The sequence below is a fragment of the Pan paniscus genome, chromosome 4 (genome assembly GCF_029289425.2).
Source record: "Pan paniscus chromosome 4, NHGRI_mPanPan1-v2.0_pri, whole genome shotgun sequence".
Lineage (NCBI taxonomy): Eukaryota > Metazoa > Chordata > Mammalia > Primates > Hominidae > Pan > Pan paniscus.
The window spans coordinates 32,649-55,759 of record NC_073253.2 but is presented as its reverse complement, the minus strand read 5'-3'; the positions used below and the strand labels follow the sequence as shown (position 1 = coordinate 55,759).

Below are 23,111 nucleotides of genomic sequence, written 5' to 3'. Positions count from 1 at the left end.
GTACTGAATGCTGCAGTCAACTATAACACCATGGTGATTGTAGATTGTGATCCCAGAATATCTGAGACAGGTCTCAGTCAATTTAGAAAGCTTATTTTGCCAAGATTAAGGACACACCCTTGACACAGCCTCAGGAGGTCCTGACGACATGTGTCCAAGGTGGCCAGGGTAGAGCTTGCTTTTGTACATTTTAGGAATAGATGAGACGTGTAAGATATACAGTCATTTGGCCCAGTAAGGCGGGACAACTGGAAGCAGGAAGTGGGGGTGCTTCCAGGTCAGAAGTAGGTTGGAGACAAAAGGTTGCATTCTTTTGAATCCTTGATCAGCCTTCCACTGAATACACAATTTAGTCTGGCTCAATGAATCTGCATTTTTACATAAATAATAGGGCAGAGGAAGCAATCAGATATGCATCTGTCTCAGGTGAGGGATGACTTTGAGTGCTGTCTGTCCTTTGTCCAAAAGGAAATTCTTTGTGGGCAAATTGTGAGTGAGGTATGTAGCTTTTTATCTTTGTAGCTATCTTAGTTAGGAATAGAATGAGGACAGGTTTGCCTGACCGAGCTCCCAGCTTGACTTTTCCCTTGGCTTAGTGATTTGGGGGTCCTGAGATTTATTTTCCTTTCATGGTATCAAAACAGAGAAAAGGTAATGCTTTGAGCCATGAGCTTATGACAAGATGGCTAGGAAGGAATTTTTCAGCTCCATTTTTATCTCATGGGACCACCATCATATGTATGCAATGCATGAGTGTAAAATCACATTTAGTTAAGTCAGCTTACACTAAGCTATGGACCCAGATGGTCCTGGGGCCTTTTTCCACTGGGAGATCTTTAAGGACCTTTCTTAGCTTTTCTATGCTAATTGGTATATTCATAGTTGCCTTATTTCAGTGCCCATTTTGTTAATGTGTATTTTTACTAGGAAATCACCCATTTTTTCTAGGTTTCCAGTTTGATGCAATTATTTGACTTTTAATTTCTCCTCTGTTTTTAGTTTTGTACATAATTTTCCTATCTACTTTTGCACTCTTTTTTCCATCAACAATATTTTTAAAAAATACTTTTTAGCTTTTTTTGAAGAATTGTTATGTTTGACAATTTTTTATGACCTAATCATGACCGTAAATGATTTTTGATTAATTTCAGCTTAATGTCTTTTGTAGGGCACAACTGTTAAAATACAAAATTACAACAAATGTGCGTTTGCAGATCTTAATTGGCTTTTTTTTTGTGGTTCTAGAATCAGGCAGCAGTCCAGACCAAAAATGGTTCAGAATGATCTGCCACACAATATGTGCAGGTTAAATTTATAGCCAGAGAAAAAAAGTGACATACAGAAAACAGAAGTGAGGTATAGAGGTGGCTGGATTGGTTACAGACCTGGTTACAGCCCGGATTTGCCTTCTTGGAACTTGTTTTGAACAGCTGGCTGCCGGCCATTGACTGACACTCGGCTGATGTGATTGGCTGAACCGCCGCTATTTGTAACAATGATACATTCCCAAGTCAGGTTTTCAGTTTGTTTCTATAGTAAAGTAGGTTGCGATTCTTCTTCTTCTTCTTTTTTTTTTTTTTAGGCGGAGTCTCGCTCTGGAGTGCAGTGGCGCGATCTCAGCTCACAGCAAGCTCCGCCTCCCGGGTTCATGCCATTCTCCTGTCCCGGCCTCCCGAGTAGCTGGGACTGCAGGCTGCCGCCACCAAGTCCCGCTAATTTTTTTGTATTTTTTTTTTTAGTAGAGACTGGGTTTCACCTTGTAAGCCATGATGGTCTCGATTTCCTGACCTCATGAGCCACCCGTCTCGGCCTCCCAAAGTGCCGGGATTACAGGCGTGAGCCACGGTGCCCAGCCGCGACTCTTTACAAGGACTCATTGGGAGGCTTCTAAAGCCCAAATGTTGTTTGATGTAAGAATTCCTCCCTTTTGGTCAGCCTCTCAATTTTGAGATACTGATCAAAACTTTGGGCATTGGTGTCACTCTTTGTTATCGTTGTAAGTTGAGTTATTAGGACTTATTTGCTTTCAGTGTGGCATTTTCAACTTTTATTTGGTCTCAGTGCCCTCTGGGCAATAGCAGAACACTGTGTTGTGTAAGGCGGAAATAGAGCAATAGAAAATAACAACTGATTTGTTAATATCAGATTACTTCAAGTTACTTGTTTTGGTAAGAATTAAAGCAGAGGGGACTTCTTTATGCTGACTCAGGTAGACTGGAATCTCTTCAAGGAAAAAGGGAGCTCTTTTGGGATCTATCTACTTCCTTAAAGTTTCAGCTTCGTTGTGTGTCATTCAGCGTGAGTGTCTCCATTCTGGTTTTGCCTGCTCAGTGTGGCCTAATGCAGGAGTTGTGACCAAAACAATGACCTCCCGTAATTTGTTCAACAGTTCTCCCCTTTTGGTTAGGTTCCTACCTAGGTGAGGGTGTGACTAAAAACTTAGGGCTTTAGCACTATTCTCAGTAACTATCATTTTAGGTTTCCGGTCTCAACACATCATTTAAGAAGTCAGTAAAGCTTTCTTCTATTGTGACAGCATATTTAATACTGAGAAGGAAAAGAAAATTTTTATCTTGCAAATGTGAGCTTCCTCTAAATTATCAGGTCCAGAGAGGCGTGGGAATGAGGCAGCAGTCACGTCCCATTTCCCGCTTAGCTAAATAATCATATCTTGAAGCTGCTTGCTATGTAGACTAGACTGACTGTCATCAGCTATAGATTAACCTAAGAGTGTCTTTGAATATTTTTTCCAGTGGCAAATATTTGCTTCTGTTGTATCGTAGCTGAAAGAAATGCTGGGAAACAAAATAAAGGCAAGCATTCATTAGAATAAGTGATCCAGTCACAAGGAATCAATTTGAACTTTTTTTTTTTTCACAAAGTCATACTTTGAAAGCATCCAGCCGTAAATTGAAATAGTCTCCAAAATGTGAATTTTTTTCCCTGGTTCTAAGATGACCAGCTTTCTTAGAGAGTGAACTACACCATAAGAAAAATGATACGACCATGTTTACACATATATGTTATCTTAACATAAAACATGTAAAAGGGGCATTTCTTTGAAAGTATGTATTAGTCTGTATAATTTACTTTGCAGTATCATGAATGCTCTTATTTTTAAAAGTAGGAGTAGTTACTGCCAATTACTAATTTTTAGTAGAAATAATTTAGCAGATATCTGAAAAAATTACAATTTTTAAATAGAGGTTTTATTTTAAATTAGTTTTAGATTCACACAGAAATTGGGAAGAAAATGCAGATTTCCCATGTAGACGCAACCTAGTTTCCCCTCTTTTTAACATATCAACATGTATCAGATAGGTTTAACATCTTTTTTTTTTTTTTTTTTTTTTCTTTCAGACAGAGTCTCAACCAGGCTGGAATGCAGTGGCATGATCTCGGCTCACTGCAACCTCCGCCTCCCAGGTTCAAGCAATTCTCCTGCCTCAGCCTCCTGAGTAGCTGGTATTACAGGCACCTGCCATCACACCCGGCTAATTTTTGTATTTTTAGTAGAGATGAGGTTTCACCACGTTGGCCAGGCTGGTCTTGAACTCCTGATCTTAGGTGATCTGCCCGCCTCAGCCTCCCAAAGTGCTGGGATTACAGGCCTGAGCCACCACTCCTGACCAACATCTTATATCATTTCTTGTCATAGTTAATGACTGGATATTACTATATTATTAAATAAGCTCACATCTTATTTGGTTTCCCTTAGTTCTGCCTTTTTCTCTCCCAGGATCCTATCTAAGATCCCATAGGACATTTAGTCATCATGTCAGGCTCTTCTTGGCTGTGGCAGTCTCTCAGACTTTACTTCTGAGGACCTGAAACAGTGTTAGGAGGATTGGTGAGGTATTGTGTAGAATGTCCTCCATTGTGGTTTACTTGGGGTTTTTCTCATAATCAGCCTGGGTTTAGGGGTTTGGGGGAAGCAGAGCAGATGTGTAGTGTGTCCGCAAAAAGAGTCAAAGACTGTAAAATATTTGAAGAGATGTATTCTGAGCCAAATATGAGTGACCATTGCCCATGACACAGCCCTCAGGAGACCCTGAGAACATGTGCCCGAGGTTGTTGGGGTGCAGGTTGGTTCTATACATTTTAGGGAGATAGGAGACATCAATCAAGTGTATTTAAGATATATATTGGTTCGGTCCAGAAAGGTGGGACAACCCAAAGGATTAGGGTGGGGTGGGGCTTCCAGGTTATAGGTACATTTAAAATTTTTCTGATTGGCAGTTTGTTGAAAGACTTACTATCAATAGAAAGGACTGTCTGGGTTATGATAAGGGGTTATGGAGACCAAGGTTTTATCATGGAGATGAAGCTTCCAGGTAGCAGGCTTCAGAGAGAATAGATTGTAAATGTTTCTTATCAGATTTAAGGTCGTGTTGATGTTAAATGCTGATTGGCTTTTCCTGAATTCCAAAAGGGAGGAGGGCATACTGAGGAATGTCTGACCACCTCTTTCCCATCATAGCCTGAACCAGTCTTCCAGGTTAACTTTGGTGTCCCCTGGTGGAGAGGTGGTTGTGGGAAAGATCTTTGAATTTTATTTTTGGTTTGCAAGTGCTAGTCTAGTCACTTCATGCTCTCAAGATGCGTTATCACCATTAATGTTAACTTTTATCACTTGGTTGAGGCAGTGTTTTCAGGTTTTTCACCGTGAAGTTACTTTTTTCCCATGTCTATATTGTATGTATGCTTTTGGAGGAAGTCATCATGCAGAGCTCATACCTAAGGAATGGGGAGTTAGCCCCACCTCCTTGATGGCTGAGTGTCTATATCAGGTATTTGGAATTCTTCTGTATAAGAGATTTCTATTCAGCCCATTTGCATATCTGTTTAATCATTTATTTATACCAGTATGGATCCACAGATAGTTACTTTAATCTTTTGGTTGTTATCTAATTCTACAGTATTTTGTTGCTCTTTGTTCATACCTGTGGCCATTGGTAGCTCTTTCCACTGGCTCCTTTTACATAATTTCATGTTTTTTTTATAATGTATTTCTGTTACTTCAAAAGTACCCTGGCTCATATATTTTCTGTCCCAGTCCTAGTTTCAGCTATTTCTTCTAATAGCCCTGATTTCTTTTGTTAGAGAATGGTATGAAAAACTTACATCTGGACACTAAATGTGGTCATTGCATCATGAAACTTACAGCTGACAGTGCAAAGAAATATATGTGTGTCTTCTAACTTATATGTACCCACTTAATTATAAAGGTTTCTATGTGGAACCATCTGTGTATATGTTAAGCTAAATGTGAGTTTATACTTATGTTGTATATATATATTCTGACTCATTATGACAGAGATCATTCTAGGCTTCCCTATTTTTTATCTGTAACTTCTCACTGTAATAGTGAGGAACCTGGCTCCTACTATCTATCTGCCATTTATTTCATCCCTTGTACCATTGGGAACAAGGAATTCATTCTTGATCAAGATTCCAGGTTGGGACTTAATAAGAAATATATGTTTGGTCTGTGTCTGCAGTTCCTGGTACAGAGCTCCTAAAACTATTACAATTTCCTGAACAGTAGGAGCATCTTGTGTTCTAATATTTGGTCTTTGGCCCTGGTTCCTGACGCAGAGTTCCTAAATCTCTTGGAATCTCCTGGATAATAGGAATGGCTTCTGTTCTAATAAGGACACTCTGTGGGTTCCTGGATGGTTTCAGGATGGGGATGGTCACCAGGAAGACCAAGCCATGATAAGAAGGTTGTAACTTTTAGCTTAACATGCAATCCTTTGAGGGTGTGAAGGGACTGGAAATTGAGTTAATAATCTGTCATGTCTACATGATGAAGCTTCCATAAAAATTCCTAAAATATGGAATTTGGAAAGTTCCAGATAAAGGCTGACAGATTTGATGCCTAGTGAGGGCTCATCTATCATAGATAGTGCCTTCTAGCATGTCGTGACATGGCAGAATGGGGAAACGGGCTCCTAGACGCTTTTATAAGGGCACTGGTTTCATTCATGAGGACAGCACCCTCATGATCCGATCACCTCTCGGTTACCTCTGAATACCATCCCTTTGGGGATTACATTTCAAAATAGGAATTTGGGGTGGGGGTGTACACACATTGAGACCATAATAACTGGTAAACATAAGTAAGTATTTCCTAGTTCCATAAGCCATCATAGCAAATTGTCAAACCTGAAGAGGGGGTGTAGGAATGCCTAGTTTCTAGCCAAGTCATATAGAAGTTTGGGTAAACTGGGGATTCATTACTTGTGATTGGCATCTGAGGTTGTGGACAGTCTGGTGTTACTAAGCCCTTAACCTGTAGGGTGTATACTAACTCCAGGTAATCAGTGTCACAGTTGAATTACAGGATACCCAATTGTTTTCCAGAGAGTTGGAAAATTGGTTGGTGTGGGAAACACCCACCCCCCCACAATTTGCTGTTAAAAGTGGAATGTTCATAGTATAGAGGAAAATCATGGTTATTTTTCTTTTTACAGATATAGTGGTTTCAAAATTAACTATTATCCCTATGGGAAATAACTTTATAAAATAGAGTCCACTGTTCATGTATATAGTACATTTTGTTTTTAGTCTATGGATTCTACTCATTTCCAGCTCAGCACCTTTGGCCCACCACTTGCCACATATATTGGTAATACAGTTAGATTCTTGGTTGCACTCTGTATTTTGTCCTTAGATACTTCCACATCCTAAATAATTTAATTTGTGTAGATTGTGATTTGTTCTTTGTGCATTAAAATTCTGTGGGTTTTATCAAATGCATACTGTCAGATATCCACTACTGAAGTAGCATACAGAATACTTCAGATCCCCACCCCAGACAGTCACTGATCTGACTATCATCTCTTTGGTTGTGCTTTTTCCAGAATGTCATATGAATGGAGTCATATAATGTATAGCATCTTCATAATGCCACCCTTTACTTAGCAACATAGATGCAAGATTCATTCATTTCTTTTCATGGATTGACAGTTCATTCCTTTCTGTTGGTGAATGGCATTCCATTGCATGGTTGTACTTCAAATTGATTATGCATTCAGCTATTGAAGAATGTTCTGATTACTTCAAGTTTTGGCCATGATGAGTAGAGTGGCTCGTATATAATTACATGCTAGTTTTTGTTTGAACATAATTTTTCAAAGCAGCTGTCTAAACATACATAATTTAGGGGTGCATTTGTTGGATTGTAAGGTAAGACTTGTTTATCTTTGGGAAAAACTGTCAAACTGTTTCCCAAAGTGGCTGTACCCATTCATGCATTCTGCCAGTAATGAATGGCCGTACCTATTGTTCTTCAACCTCCAATTGTTACTGTTGAGCTTTTTTAAGAGTCCCACAGTTGTACTAGGTGTGCAGTGATATCTCAGCATTATTTCAATTTCCAGTCTCCTAATGAGATATATTGAGCATCCTTTTGTGTGATTATGTGCTATCTGTATATTTTCTTTTTTTTCTTCTTTTTTTTTTATTGAGATAGAGTCTCGTTCTGTCACTCAGGCTGGAGTGCAGTGGCGTGATCTTGGCTCACTGCAACCTCCACCTCCGATATTCAAGCAATTCTCTTGCATCAGCCTCCCAAGTAGCTGGGATTACAGGCACCCACCAGCATGCCTGGCTAATTTTTTTGTATTTTTAGTAGAGAGGGGGTATCACTGTGTTGGCCGGGCTGATCTCAAATTCCTGACCTCAGGTGACTCACCCGCCTCAGCCTCCCAAAGTGCTGGGGTTATAGGCATGAGCCAACACACCTGGCCTGCTATCTATATATTTTATTTGGCTGGATGTCTGTTCAGATATTTACCCAGTTTTATTTGGGCCTTTAGTTTTCTTAGTGTTCGTTTGAAGAGTTGTTTGTGTATTTTCAATACAGTTTTTAAAATCACGTTTGTATTTTGTAAATATCTTCTCACAGTGTGTCTTGTCTTTTTGTTCTCTGAATAGGGTTTTTCATAGTAGAAAATTTAGTTTTATAAAGTCTGTTCTCAGTATTTTCACGAATTGGCACTTGATGCTGTGTGTTAAAACTCAACACCAAATCCAATGTCTCTTAGGTTTTCTTTTAGATTATTTATAGTTTTGCATTTCAAGTTGTAGTCTCTGGACTATTTTGAGTAGGTTTTTGTGTTTTAATTTGTGTATAGAGTCACTTCATTCTATATGGCTTCCAAATAATTCTTCCATCACCATTTATGGGAAATGTATGGATATAGTGGCCTTTATTTCGGTTTGAATTTCCAAAATTATGACACTGAATAAACTGAATATTGAATTTTATAGGTATTTCAGGACAGCCAGGAGGGGGCGCACATCCGCCGAGAAACTGTGAGCAAGAGCGTCTGTGATGAACAATCGCTCCACCAGAGGGCGCGCGATCCCGCCCCAACCAACTTCCCGCTGAGGTGCCAGAAGCAGCGAGGAGCTTCAACTTCCTCAGGGCAGCACGAGGGTCAAGTTAATTTGGTGTTCTTCATTGGTGAGTAAAAAGCTGCCGTCCACGGCCCTGAGTGCCAAGGAGTGAGTCTTTAGAGTACTCAGCAGAGGAAGAAATTAATCTAGAAAAATAAAACCCCCAAATCTCACTGTTTGGAGTATACCCTAGTATCATGGTCAACGTCCAAGACACAGTGGCTGCTAATATATATTCTTACAGTGGCCTCTAATATAATAATCACACTGTGCTATACATTACTATGATATCCACACCGTGCCCTAACACCCATATAATATTCGCACCATGCCCTAAAACTGATGTAATCCACACCATCGCTTCCAATACCAATGTAATAATATCCACACCATGCCCTATCACTGATCTAGTCCACATCATCGCTTCCAATACTAATGTGATAATATCCACACCATGCCCTATCACTGATCTAATCCACACCATCCCTTCCAATACTAATGTAATAATATCCACACCATGCCCTATCACTGATCTAATCCACACCATCGCTTCCAATACTAATGTAGTAATATCCACACCATGCACTATCACTGATCTAGTCCACACCATCGCTTCCAATACCAATGTAATAATATCCACACCATGCCCTATCACTGATCTAATCCACACCATCACTTCCAATACTAATGTAATAATATCCACACCATGCCCTACCACTCATCTAATCCACACCATCCCTTCTAATACTAATGTAATAATATCCACAACATGCCCTGTCACTGATCTAATGCACACCATCGCTTCTAATACTAATGTAAAAATATCCACAACATGCCCTACCACTAATCTAACGCACAGCATCGCTTCTAATACTAATGTAATAATATCCGCACCATGCCCTAACACTCATCTAATCCACACCATCGCTTCTAATACTAATGTAATAATATCCACACCATGCCCTAACAGTCATCTAATCCACACCATCCCTTCTAATACTAATGTAATAATATCCACACCATGCCCTATCACTGATCTAATGCACACCATCGCTTCTAATACTAATGTAATAATATCCACACCATGCCCTAACATTGATCTAATCCACACCATCGCTTCTAATACTAATGTAGTAATATCCACACCATGCCCTACCACTCATCTAATCCACACCATCCCTTCTAATACTAATGTAATAATATCCACACCATGACCTATCCCTGATCTAATGCACACCATCGCTTCTAATACTAATGTAATAATATACACACCATGCCATAACACTCATCTAATCCACACCATCGCTTCTAATACTAATGTAACAACATCCAGAGCATGCCCTATCACTGATCTAATGCACACCATCGCTTCTAATACTAATGTAATAATATCCACACCATGCCCTATCACTGATCTAATCAACACCATCGCTTCCAATACTAATGTAATAATATCCACACCATGCCCTAACACTCATCGAATCCACACCATCGCTTCCAATACTAATGTAATCATATCCACACCATGCCCTATCACTGATCTTATCCACATCATCACTTCCAATAGTAATGTAATAATATCCACACCATGCCCTACAACTCATCTAATCCACACCATCCCTTCTAATACTAATGTAATAATATCCACACCATGCCCTATCACTGATCTAATCCACACCATCACTTCCAATACTAATGTAATAATATCCACACCTTGCGCTATCACTGATCTAATGAACACCATCGCTTCCAATACTAATATAATAATATCCACAGCATGCCCTAACACTCATCTAATCCACACCATCGCTTCCAATACTAATGTAATAATATCCACGCCATGCCCTATCACTGATCTAGTCCACACCATCGCTTCCAATACTAATGTAGCAATATCCACATCATGCCCTATCACTGATCTAGTCCACACCATCGCTTCCAATACTAATGTAATCATATCCACAACATGCCCTATCACTGATCTTATCCACACAATCACTTCCAATAGTAATGTAATAATATCCACACCATGCCCTACAACTCATCTAATCAACACCATCCCTTCTAATACTAATGTAATAATATCCACACCATGCCCTATCACTGATCCAATGCACAACATCGCTTCTAATACTAATGTAATAATATCCACATCATGCCCTATCACTGATCTAATGCACACCATCGCTTCTAATACTAATGTAATAATATCCACACCATGCCGTAACACTCATCTAATCCACACCATCGCTTCCAATACTAATGTAATAATATCCACACCATGCCCTAACACTCATCTAATCCATACCATCGCTTCCAATACTAATGTAATCATATCCACAACATGCCCTATCACTGATCTTATCCACACCATCACTTCCAATAGTAATGTAATAATATCCACACCATGCCCTACAACTCATCTAATCCACACCATCCCTTCTAATACTAATGTAATAATATCCACACCATGCCCTATCACTGATCTAATCCACAACATCACTTCCAATACTAATGTAATAATGTCCACACCTTGCGCTATCACTGATCTAATCAACACCATCGCTTCCAATACTAATATAATAATATCCACAGCATGCCCTAACACTCATCTAATCCACACCATCGCTTCCAATACTAATGTAATAATATCCACGCCATGCCCTATCACTGATCTAGTCCACACCATCGCTTCCAATACTAAAGTAATAATATCCACACCATGCCCTATCACTGATCTAGTCCATACCATCGTATCTAATACTAATGTAATAATATACACAGCATGCCATAACACTCATCTAATCCACACCATCGCTTCTAATACTAATGTAATAATATCCACACCATGCCCTATCACTGATCTAATGCACACCATCGATTCTAATACTAACGTAATAATATCCACATCATGCACTATCACTGATCTAATGCACACCATCGCTTCTAATACTAATGTAATAATATCCACACCGTGCCCTAACACTCATCTAATCCACACCATCTCTTCCAATACTAATGTAATAATATGCACACCATGCCCTAACAGTCATCTAATCCACACCATCGCTTCTAATACTAATGTAATAATATCCACACCATGCCCTATCACTGATCTAATGCACACCATCGCTTCTAATACTAATGTAATAATATCCACACCATGCCCTACCACTCATCTAATCCACCCCATCCCTTCTAATACTAATGTAATAATGTCCGCACCATGCCCTACCACTGATCTAATGCACACCATCGCTTCTAATACTAACGTAATAATATCCACACCATGCCCTAACACTGATCTAATCCACACCATCGCCTCTAATACTAATGTACTAATATCCACACCATGCCCTACCACTCATCTAATCCACACCATCCCTTCTAATACTAATGTAATGATATCCACACCATGACCTATCACTGATCTAATGCACACCATCGCTTCTAATAGTAATGTAATAATATCCACACCATGCCCTATCACTGATCTAATCCACACCATCACTTCCAATGCTAATGTAATAATATCCACACCTTGCGCTATCACTGATTTAATCAACACCATCGCTTCCAATACTAATGTAATAATATCCACACCATGCCCTACCACTCATCTAATCCACACCATCGCTTCCAATACTAATGTAATAATGTACACACCATGCCCTATCACTGATCTAGTCCACACCATCGCTTCCAATACTAATGTAGTAATATCCGCATCATGTCCTATCACTGATTTAGTCCACAACATCGCTTCCAATACTAATAATATCCACACCGTGCCCTATCAATTGTCTAGTCCACACCATCGCTTCTAATAGTAATGTAATAATATCCACACCATGCCTTATCACTGATCTAGTCCACACCATCGTTTCTAATACTAATGTAATAATATCCACAGCATGCCCTAACACATCTAATCCACACCATCGCTTCCAATACTAATGTAATAATATCCACACCATGCCCTATCACTGATCTAATCAACAACATCGCTTCCAATACTAATGTAATAATATCCACATCATGCCCTATCACTGATCTAGTCCACACCATCGCTTCCAATACTAATGTAATAATATCCACAGCATGCCCTATCACTGATCTAGTCCAAACCATCGCTTGTAATACTAATGTAATAATATCCACAGCATGCCCTATCACTGATCTAGTCCACACCATCGCTTCTAATATTAATGTAATAATATGTACACCATGCCCTATCACTGATCTAGTCCACACCATCGCTTCCAATACTAATGTAATAATATCCACACCATGCCCTGTCACTGATCTAGTCCACAGCATCACTTCCAATACTCATGTAATAATATGCACATCATGACCTAACACTGATCTAACCCACACCATCGCTTCCAATACTAATGTAATAATATCCACATCATGCCCTATCACTGATCTAATCAACACCATCGCTTCCAATACTAATGTGATAATATCCACATCATGCCCTATCACTGATCTAGTCCACACCATCGCTTCCAATACTAATGCAATAATATCCTCACCATGCCCTAACACTGATCTAATCCACACCATCACTTCCAATAGTAATGTAATAATATCCACACCATGCCCTACCACTCATCTAATCAACACCATCCCTTCTAATACTAATGTAATAATATCCACACCATGCCCTGTCACTGATCTAATGCACACCATCGCTTCCAATACTAATGTAATAATATCCACATCATGCCCTACCACTAATGTAACGCACAGCATCGCTTCTAATACTAATGTAATAAGATCCGCACCATGCCCTAACACTCATCTAATCCACAACATCGCTTCTAATACTAATGTAATAATATCCACACCATGCCCTACCACTCATCTAATCCACCCCATCCCTTCTAATGATAATGTAATAATATCCACACCATGCCCTATCACTGATCTAATGCACACCATGGCTTCTAATACTAATGTAATAATATCCACACCATGCCCTAACACTGATCTAATCCACACCATCGCTTCTATTACTAAGGTAGTAATATCCCCACCATGCCCTACCATTCATCTAATCCACACCATCCCTTCAAATACTAATGTAATAATATCCACACCATGACCTATCACTGATCTAATGCACACCATCGCTTCTAATACTAATGTAATAATATCCACACCATGCCCTATCACTGATCTAATCCACACCATCGCTTCCAATACTAATGTAATCATATAGACAACCTGCCCTATCACTGATCTAATCCACACCATCACTTCCAATACTAATGTAATAATATCCACACCTTGCGCTATCACTGATCTAATCAACACCATCGCTTCCAATACTAATGTAATAATATCCACACCATGCCCTAACACTCATCTAATCCACACCATCGCTTCTAATACTAACGTAATAATATACACACCATGCCCTAACACTGATGTAATCCACTCCATCGCTTCCAATACTAATGTAATAATATCCACACCATGCCCTATCACTGATCTAATCAACACCATCGCTTCCAATACTAATGTAATAATATCCACACCATGCCCTAACACTCATCTAATCCACACCATCGCTTCCAATACTAATGTAATAATATCCACATCATGCCCTATCACTGATCTAGTCCACACCATCGCTTCCAATACTAATGTAATCATATCCACAACCTGCCCTATCACTGATCTAATCCACACCATCACTTCCAATAGTAATGTAATAATATCCACACCATGCCCTACCACTCATCTAATCCACACCATCCCTTCCAATACTAATGTAATAATATCCACACCATGCCCTGTCACTGATCTAATGCACACCATCTCTTCCAATACTAACGTAATAATATCCGCATCATGCCCTATCACTGATCTAATGCACACCATCGCTTCTAATACTAATGTAATAATATCCACACCATGCCCTAACACTCATCTAATCCACACCATCGCTTCCAATACTAATGTAATAATATCCACACCATGCGCTAACACTCATCTAATCCACACCATCGCTTCATATACTAATGTAATAATATCCACACCATGCCCTATCACTGATCTAATGCACACCATGGCTTCTAATAGTAATGTAATAATATCCACACCATGCCCTAACACTGATCTAATGCACACCATCGCTTCTAATACTAATGTAGTGATATCCACACCATGCCATACCACTCATCTAATCCACACTCATCCGTTCTAATACTGATGTAATAATATCCACACCATGACCTATCACTGATCTAATCCACACCATCACTTCCAATACTAATGTAATAATATCCACACCTTGCACTATCACTGATCTAATCAACACCATCGTTTCCAATACTGATGTAATAATATCCACACCGTGCCCTACCACTCATCTAATCCACACCATCGCTTCCAATACTAACGTAATAATATCCACGCCATACCCTATCACTGATCTAGTCCACAGCATCGCTTCCAATACTAATGTAGTAATATCCACATCATGCCCTATCACTGATCTAGTCCCCACCATTGCTTCTAATACTAAAGTAATAATATCCACACCATGCCCTATCACTGATCTAGTCCATACCATCGTTTTTAATACTAATGTAATAATATCCACAGCATGCCCTACCACTCATCTAATCCACACCATCCATTCTAATACTAATGTAATAATATCCACAACATGACCTATCACTTATCTAATGCACACCATCGCTTCTAATACTAATGTAATAATATCCACACCATGCCCTATCGGTGATCTAATCCACACCATCACTTTCAGTACTAATGTAGTAATATCCACATAATGCCCTATCACTGATCTAGTCCACACCATCGCTTCCAATACTAATGTAATAATATCCACACCATGCCCTACCACTCATCTAATCCACACCATCCCTTCTAATACTAATGTAATAATATCCACACCATGCCCTATCACTGATCTAATGCACACCATCCCTTCTAATACTATTGTAATAATATCCACATCATGCCCTACCACTAATGTAACGCACAGCATCGCTTCTAATACTAATGTAATAATATCCACGCCATGCCCTAACACTCATCTAATCCACAGCATCGCTTCTAATACTAATGTAATAACATCCACACCATGCCCTACCACGCATCTAATCCACCCCATCCCTTTTAATAATAATGTAATAATATCCACACCATGCCCTATCACTGATCTAATGCACACCATGGCTTCTAATACTAATGTAATAATATCCACACCATGCCCTAACACTGATCTAATCCACACCATCACTTCTAATACTAAGGTAGTAATATCCCCACCATGCCCTACCACTCATCTAATCCACACCATCCCTTCTAATACTAATGTAATAATATCCACACCATGACCTGTCACTGATCTAACGCACACCATCGCTTCCAATACTAATGTAATAATATCCACACCATGCCCTACCACTCATCTAATCCACACCATCCCTTCTTATACTAACGTAACAATATCCACACCATGCCCTAACACTGATGTAATCCACACCATCGCTTCCAATACTAATGTAATAATATCCACACCATGCCCTATCACTGATCTAATCAACACCATCGCTTCCAGTACTAATGTAATAATATCCACACCATGCCCTAACACTCATCTAATCCACACCATCGCTTCCAATACTAATGTAATAATATCCACATCATGCCCTATCACTGGTCTAGTCCACACCATCGCTTCCAATACTAATGTAATCATATCCACAACCCGCCCTATCACTGATCTAATCCACACCATCACTTCCAAAAGTAATGTAATAATATCCACACCATGCCCTACCACTCATCTAATCCACACCATCCCTTCTAATACTAATGTAATAATATCCACACCATGCCCTATCACTGATCTTATGCACACCATCGCTTCCAATACTAACGTAATAATATCCGCATCATGCCCTATCACTGATCTAATGCACACCATCGCTTCTAATACTAATGTAATAATATCCACACCATGCCCTAACACTCATCTAATCCACACCATCGCTTCCAATACTAATGTAATAATATCCACACCGTGCGCTAACACTCATGTAATCCACACCATCGCTTCTAATACTAATGTAATAATATCCACACCATGCCCTATCACTGATCTAATGCACACAATCGCTTCTAATACTAATGTAATAATATCCACACCATGCCCTAACACTGATCTAATCCACACCATCGCTTCTAATACTAATGTAATGATATCCACACCATGCCCTACCACTCATGTAATCCACACCATCCCTTCTAATACTGATGTAATAATATCCACACCATGACCTATCACTGATCTAATGCACACCATCGCTTCTAATACTAATGTAATAATATCCACACCATGACCTATCACTGATCTAATCCACACCATCACTTCCAATACTAATGTAATAATATCCACACCTTGCACTATCACTGATCTAATCAACACCATCGCTTCCAATACTGATGTAATAATATCCACACCATGCCCTACCACTCATCTAATCCACACCATCGCTTCCAATACTAATGTAATAATATCCACGCCATGCCCTATCACTGATCTAGTCCACACCATCGCTTCCAATACTAATGTAGTAATATCCACATCATGCCCTATCACTGATCTAGTCCACACCATCGCTTCCAATACTAATGTAATAATATCCACACCATGCCCTATCACTGATCTAATCAACACCATCGCTTCCAATACTAATGTAATAATATCCACACCATGCCATAACACTCATCTAATCCACACCATCGCTTCCAATACTAATGTAATAATATCCACATCATGTCCTATCACTGATCTATTCCACACCATCGCTTCCAATACTAGTGTAATAATATCCACAGCATGCCCTATCACTGATCTAGTCCACACCATCGCTTGTAATACTAATGTAATAATATCCACAGCATGCCCTATCACTGATCTCGTCCACACAATCGCTTCTAATACTAATGTAATAATATCTACACCGTGCCCTATCACTGATCTAGTCCACACCATCGCTTCCAATACTAATGTAATAATATCCACACCATGCCCTATCAGTGATCTAGTCCACACCATCGCTTCCAACACTAATGTAATAATATCCACATCGTGCCCTATCACTGATCTAGTCCACACCATCGCTTCTAATACTAATGTAATAATATCCACACCATGCCCTATCACTGATTTAATCCACACCATCACTTCCAATAGTAATGTAGTAATATCTACACCGTGCCCTATCACTGATCTAGTCCACACCATCGCTTCCAATAGTAATGTAATAATATCCACACCATGCCCTATCAGTGATCTAGTCCACACCATCGCTTCCAATACTAATGTAATAATATCCACATCATGCCCTATCACTGATCTAGTCCACACCATCGCTTCTAATACTAATGGAATAATATCCACACCATTCCCTATCACTGATCTAATCCACACCATCGCTTCCAATACTAATGTAGTAATATCCACGCCATGCCCTATCACTGATCTAGTCCACACCATCGCTTCCAATACTAATGTAATAATATCCACACCATGCCCTATCACTGACCTAATCCACACCATCACTTCCAATACTAATGTAATAATATCCACACCTTGCGCTATCACTGATCTAATCCACATCATCGCTTCCAATACTAATGTAATAATATCCACACCATGCCCTAACACTCATCTAATCCACACCATCGCTTCTAATACTAATGTAATAATATCCACACCATGCCCTAACACTGATGTAATCCACACCATCGCTTCCAATACTAATGTAATAATATCCACACCATGCCCTATCACTGATCTAATCAACACCATCGCTTCCAATACTAATGTAATAATATCCACACCATGCCCTAACACTCATCTAATCCACACCATCGCTTCCAATACTAATGTAATAATATCCACGTCATGCCCTATCACTGATCTAGTCCACAGCATCGCTTCCAATACTAATGTAATCATATCCACAACCTGCCCTATCACTGATCTAATCCACTCCATCACTTCCAATAGTAATGTAATAATATACACACCATGCCCTACCACTCATCTAATCCACACCATCCCTTGTAATACCAATGTAATAATATCCACACCATGCCCTATCACTGATCTAATGCACACCATCGCTTCCAATACTAACGTAATAATATCCGCATCATGCCCTATCACTGATCTAATGCACACCATCGCTTCTAATACTAATGTAATAATATCCACACCATGCCCTAACACTCATCTAATCCATACCATCGCTTCCAATACTAATATAATAATATCCACACCATGCCCTAACACTCATCTAATCCACACCATCGCTTCTAATACTAATGTAATAATATCCACACCATGCCCTATCACTGATGTAATGCACACCATCGCTTCTAATACTAATGTAATAATATCCATACCATGCCCTAACACTGATCTAATCCACACCATCGCCTCTAATACTAATGTAGTGATATCCACACCATGCCCTACCACTCATCTAATCCACACCATCCCTTCTAATACTGATGTAATAATATCCACATCATGACCTGTCACGGATCTAATGCACACCATCGCTTCTAATACTAATGTAATAATATCCACACCATGACCTATCACTGATCTAATCCACACCATCACTTCCAATACTAATGTAATAATATCCACACCTTGCGCTATCACTGATCTAATCAACACCATCGCTTCCAATACTGATGTAATAATATCCACACCATGCCCTAACACTCATCTAATCCACACCATCGCTTCCAATACTAATGTAATAATATCCACGCCATGCCCTGTCACTGATCTAGTCCACACCATCGCTTCCAATACAAATGTAGTAATATCCACATCATGCCCTATCACTGATCTAGTCCACACCATCGCTTCCAATACTAATGTAGTAATATCCACACCATGCCCTATCACTGATCTAGTCCCCACCATTGCTTCTAATACTAAAGTAATAATATCCACACCATGCCCTATCACTGATCTAGTCCATACCATCGTTTTTAATACTAATGTAATAATATCCACAGCATGCCATAACACTCATATAATCCACACCATCGCTTCTAATACTAACGTAATAATATCCACACCATGCCCTAACACTGATCTAATCCACACCATTGCTTCCAATACTAATGTAGTAATACCCACACCATGCCCTATCACTGATCTAGTCGACACCATCGCTTCCAATACTAATGTAATAATATCCACACCATGCCTTATCACTGATCTAGTCCACACCATTGTTTCTAATACTAATGTAATAATATCCACAGCATGCCCTAACACTCATCTAATCCACACCATCGCTTCTAATACTAATGTAATAATATCCACACCATGCCCTAACACTGATGTAATCCACACCATCGCTTCCAATACTAATGTAATAATGTCCACACCATGCCCTATCACTGATCTAATCAACACCATCGCTTCCAATACTAATGTAATAATATCCACACCATGCCCTAACACTCATCTAATCCACACCATCGCTTCCAATACTAATGTAATAATATCCACATCATGCCCTATCACTGATCTAGTCCACAGCATCGCTTCCAATACTAATGTAATCATATCCACAACCTGCCCTATCACTGATCTAATCCACTCCATCACTTCCAATAGTAATGTAATCATATACACACCATGCCCTACCACTCATCTAATCCACACCATCCCTTCTAATACTAATGTAATAATATCCACACCATGCCCTATCACTGATCTAATGCACACCATCGCTTCCAATACTAACGTAATAATATCCGCATCATGCCCTATCACTGATCTAATGCACACCATCACTTCTAATACTAATGTAATAATGTCCACACCATGCCCTAACACTCATCTAATCCACACCATCGCTTCCAATACTAATGTAATAATATCCACACCATGCCCTAACACTCGTCTAATCCACACCATCCCTTCTAATACTAATGTAATAATATCCACACCATGCCCTATCACTGATCTAATGCACACCATCGCTTCTGATACTAATGTAATAATATCCATACCATGCCCTAACACTGATCTAATCCACACCATCACCTCTAATACTAATGTAGTGATATCCACACCATGCCCTACCACTCATCTAATCCACACCATCCCTTCTAATACTGATGTAATAATATCCACATCATGACCTGTCACTGATCTAATGCACACCATCGCTTCTAATACTAATGTAATAATATCCACACCATGACCTATCACTGATCTAATCCACACCATCACTTCCAATACTAATGTAATAATATCCACACCTTGCGCTATCACTGATCTAATCAACACCATCGCTTCCAATACTGATGTAATAATATCCACACCATGCCCTAACACTCATCTAATCCACACCATCGCTTCCAATACTAATGTAATAATATCCACGCAATGCCCTATCACTGATCTAGTCCACACCATCGCTTCCAATACAAATATAGTAATATCCACATCATGCCCTATCACTGATCTAGTCCACACCATTGCTTCTAATACTAAAGTAATAATATCCACACCATGCCCTATCACTGATCTAGTCCATACCATTGTTTTTAATCCTAATGTAATAATATCCACAGCATGCCATAACACTCATCTAATCCACACCATCGCTTCTAATACTAACGTAATAATATCCACACCATGCCCTAACACTGATCTAATCCACACCATTGCTTCCAATACTAATGTAGTAATACCCACACCATGCCCTGTCACTGATCTAGTCGACACCATCGCTTCCAATACTAATGTAATAACATCCACACCATGCCTTATCACTGATCTAGTCCACACCATTGTTTCTAATACTAATGTAATAATATCCACAGCATGCCCTAACACTCATCTAATCCACACCATCACTTCTAATACTAACGTAATAATATCCACACCATGCCCTAACTCTGATCTAATCCACACCATCGCTTCCAATACTAATGTAATAATATCCACACCATGCCCTATCACTGATCTAATCAACACCATCGCTTCTAATACTAATGTAATAATATCCACATCGTGCCCTATCACTGATCTAGTCCACACCATCGCTTCTAATACTAATGTAATAATATCCACACCATGCCCTATCACTGATTTAATCCACACCATCACTTCCAATAGTAATGTAGTAATATCTACACCGTGCCCTATCACTGATCTAGTCCACACCATCGCTTCCAATAGTAATGTAATAATATCCACACCATGCCCTATCAGTGATCTAGTCCACACCATCGCTTCCAATACTAATGTAATAATATCCACATCATGCCCTATCACTGATCTAGTCCACACCATCGCTTCTAATACTAATGGAATAATATCCACACCATTCCCTATCACTGATCTAATCCACACCATCGCTTCCAATACTAATGTAGTAATATCCACGCCATGCCCTATCACTGATCTAGTCCACACCATCGCTTCCAATACTAATGTAATAATATCCACACCATGCCCGATCACTGACCTAATCCACACCATCACTTCCAATACTAATGTAATAATATCCACACCTTGCGCTATCACTGATCTAATCCACATCATCGCTTCCAATACTAATGTAATAATATCCACACCATGCCCTAACACTCATCTAATCCACACCATCGCTTCCAATACTAATGTAATAATATCCACATCATGTCCTATCACTGATCTATTCCACACCATCGCTTCCAATAGTAGTGTAATAATATCCACAGCATGCCCTATCACTGATCTAGTCCACACCATCGCTTGTAATACTAATGTAATAATATCCACAGCATGCCCTATCACTGATCTAGTCCACACCATCGCTTCTAATACTAATGTAATAATATCTACACCGTGCCCTATCACTGATCTAGTCCACACCATCGCTTCCAATACTAATGTAATAATATCCACACCATGCCCTATCAGTGATGTAGTCCACACCATCGTTTCCAATACTAATGTAATAATATCCACATCGTGCCCTATCACTGATCTAGTCCACACCATCTCTTCTAATACTAATGTAATAATATGCACACCATGCCCTATCAGTGATGTAATCCACACCATCGTTTCCACTACTAATGTAATAATATCCACACCATGCCCTAACACTCATCTAATCCACACCATCCCTTCTAATACTAATGTAATAATATCCACACCATGCCCTATCACTGATCTAATCCACACCATCGCTTCCAATACTAATGTAATAATATCCACACCATGCCCTATCACTGACCTAATCCACACTACCACTTCCAATACCAATGTAATATCCACATCATGCTCTATCACTGATGTAGTCCACACCATCGCTTCCAATACTAATGTAATAATATCCACACCATGCCCTATCACTGATCTAATCCACACCATCACTTCCAATACTAATGTAATAATATCCACACCATGCCCTACCACTCATCTAATCCACACCATCCCTTCTCATACTAATGTAATAATGTCCACACCATGCCCTACCACTGATCTAATGCACACCATCGCTTCTAATATTAATGTAATAATATCCACACCATGACCTATCACTTATCTATTGCACACCATTGCTTCTAATACTTATTTAACAATATCCACACCATGCCCTGTCACTGATCTAATC

At 39.4% G+C, this 23,111-nt stretch overlaps 1 protein-coding gene across 1 annotated transcript in view; it reads left to right on the top strand.

The window, feature by feature from the left end:
- Positions 1-23,111, top strand: part of LOC129398493 (tubulin beta-8 chain-like) — a 96,339-nt gene that overhangs the window by 68,586 nt on the left and 4,642 nt on the right. Inside the window, 1 exon segment of the mRNA XM_063604079.1 lies at positions 8,278-8,473. The gene's annotated coding sequence lies outside the window, so the exon portion shown is untranslated.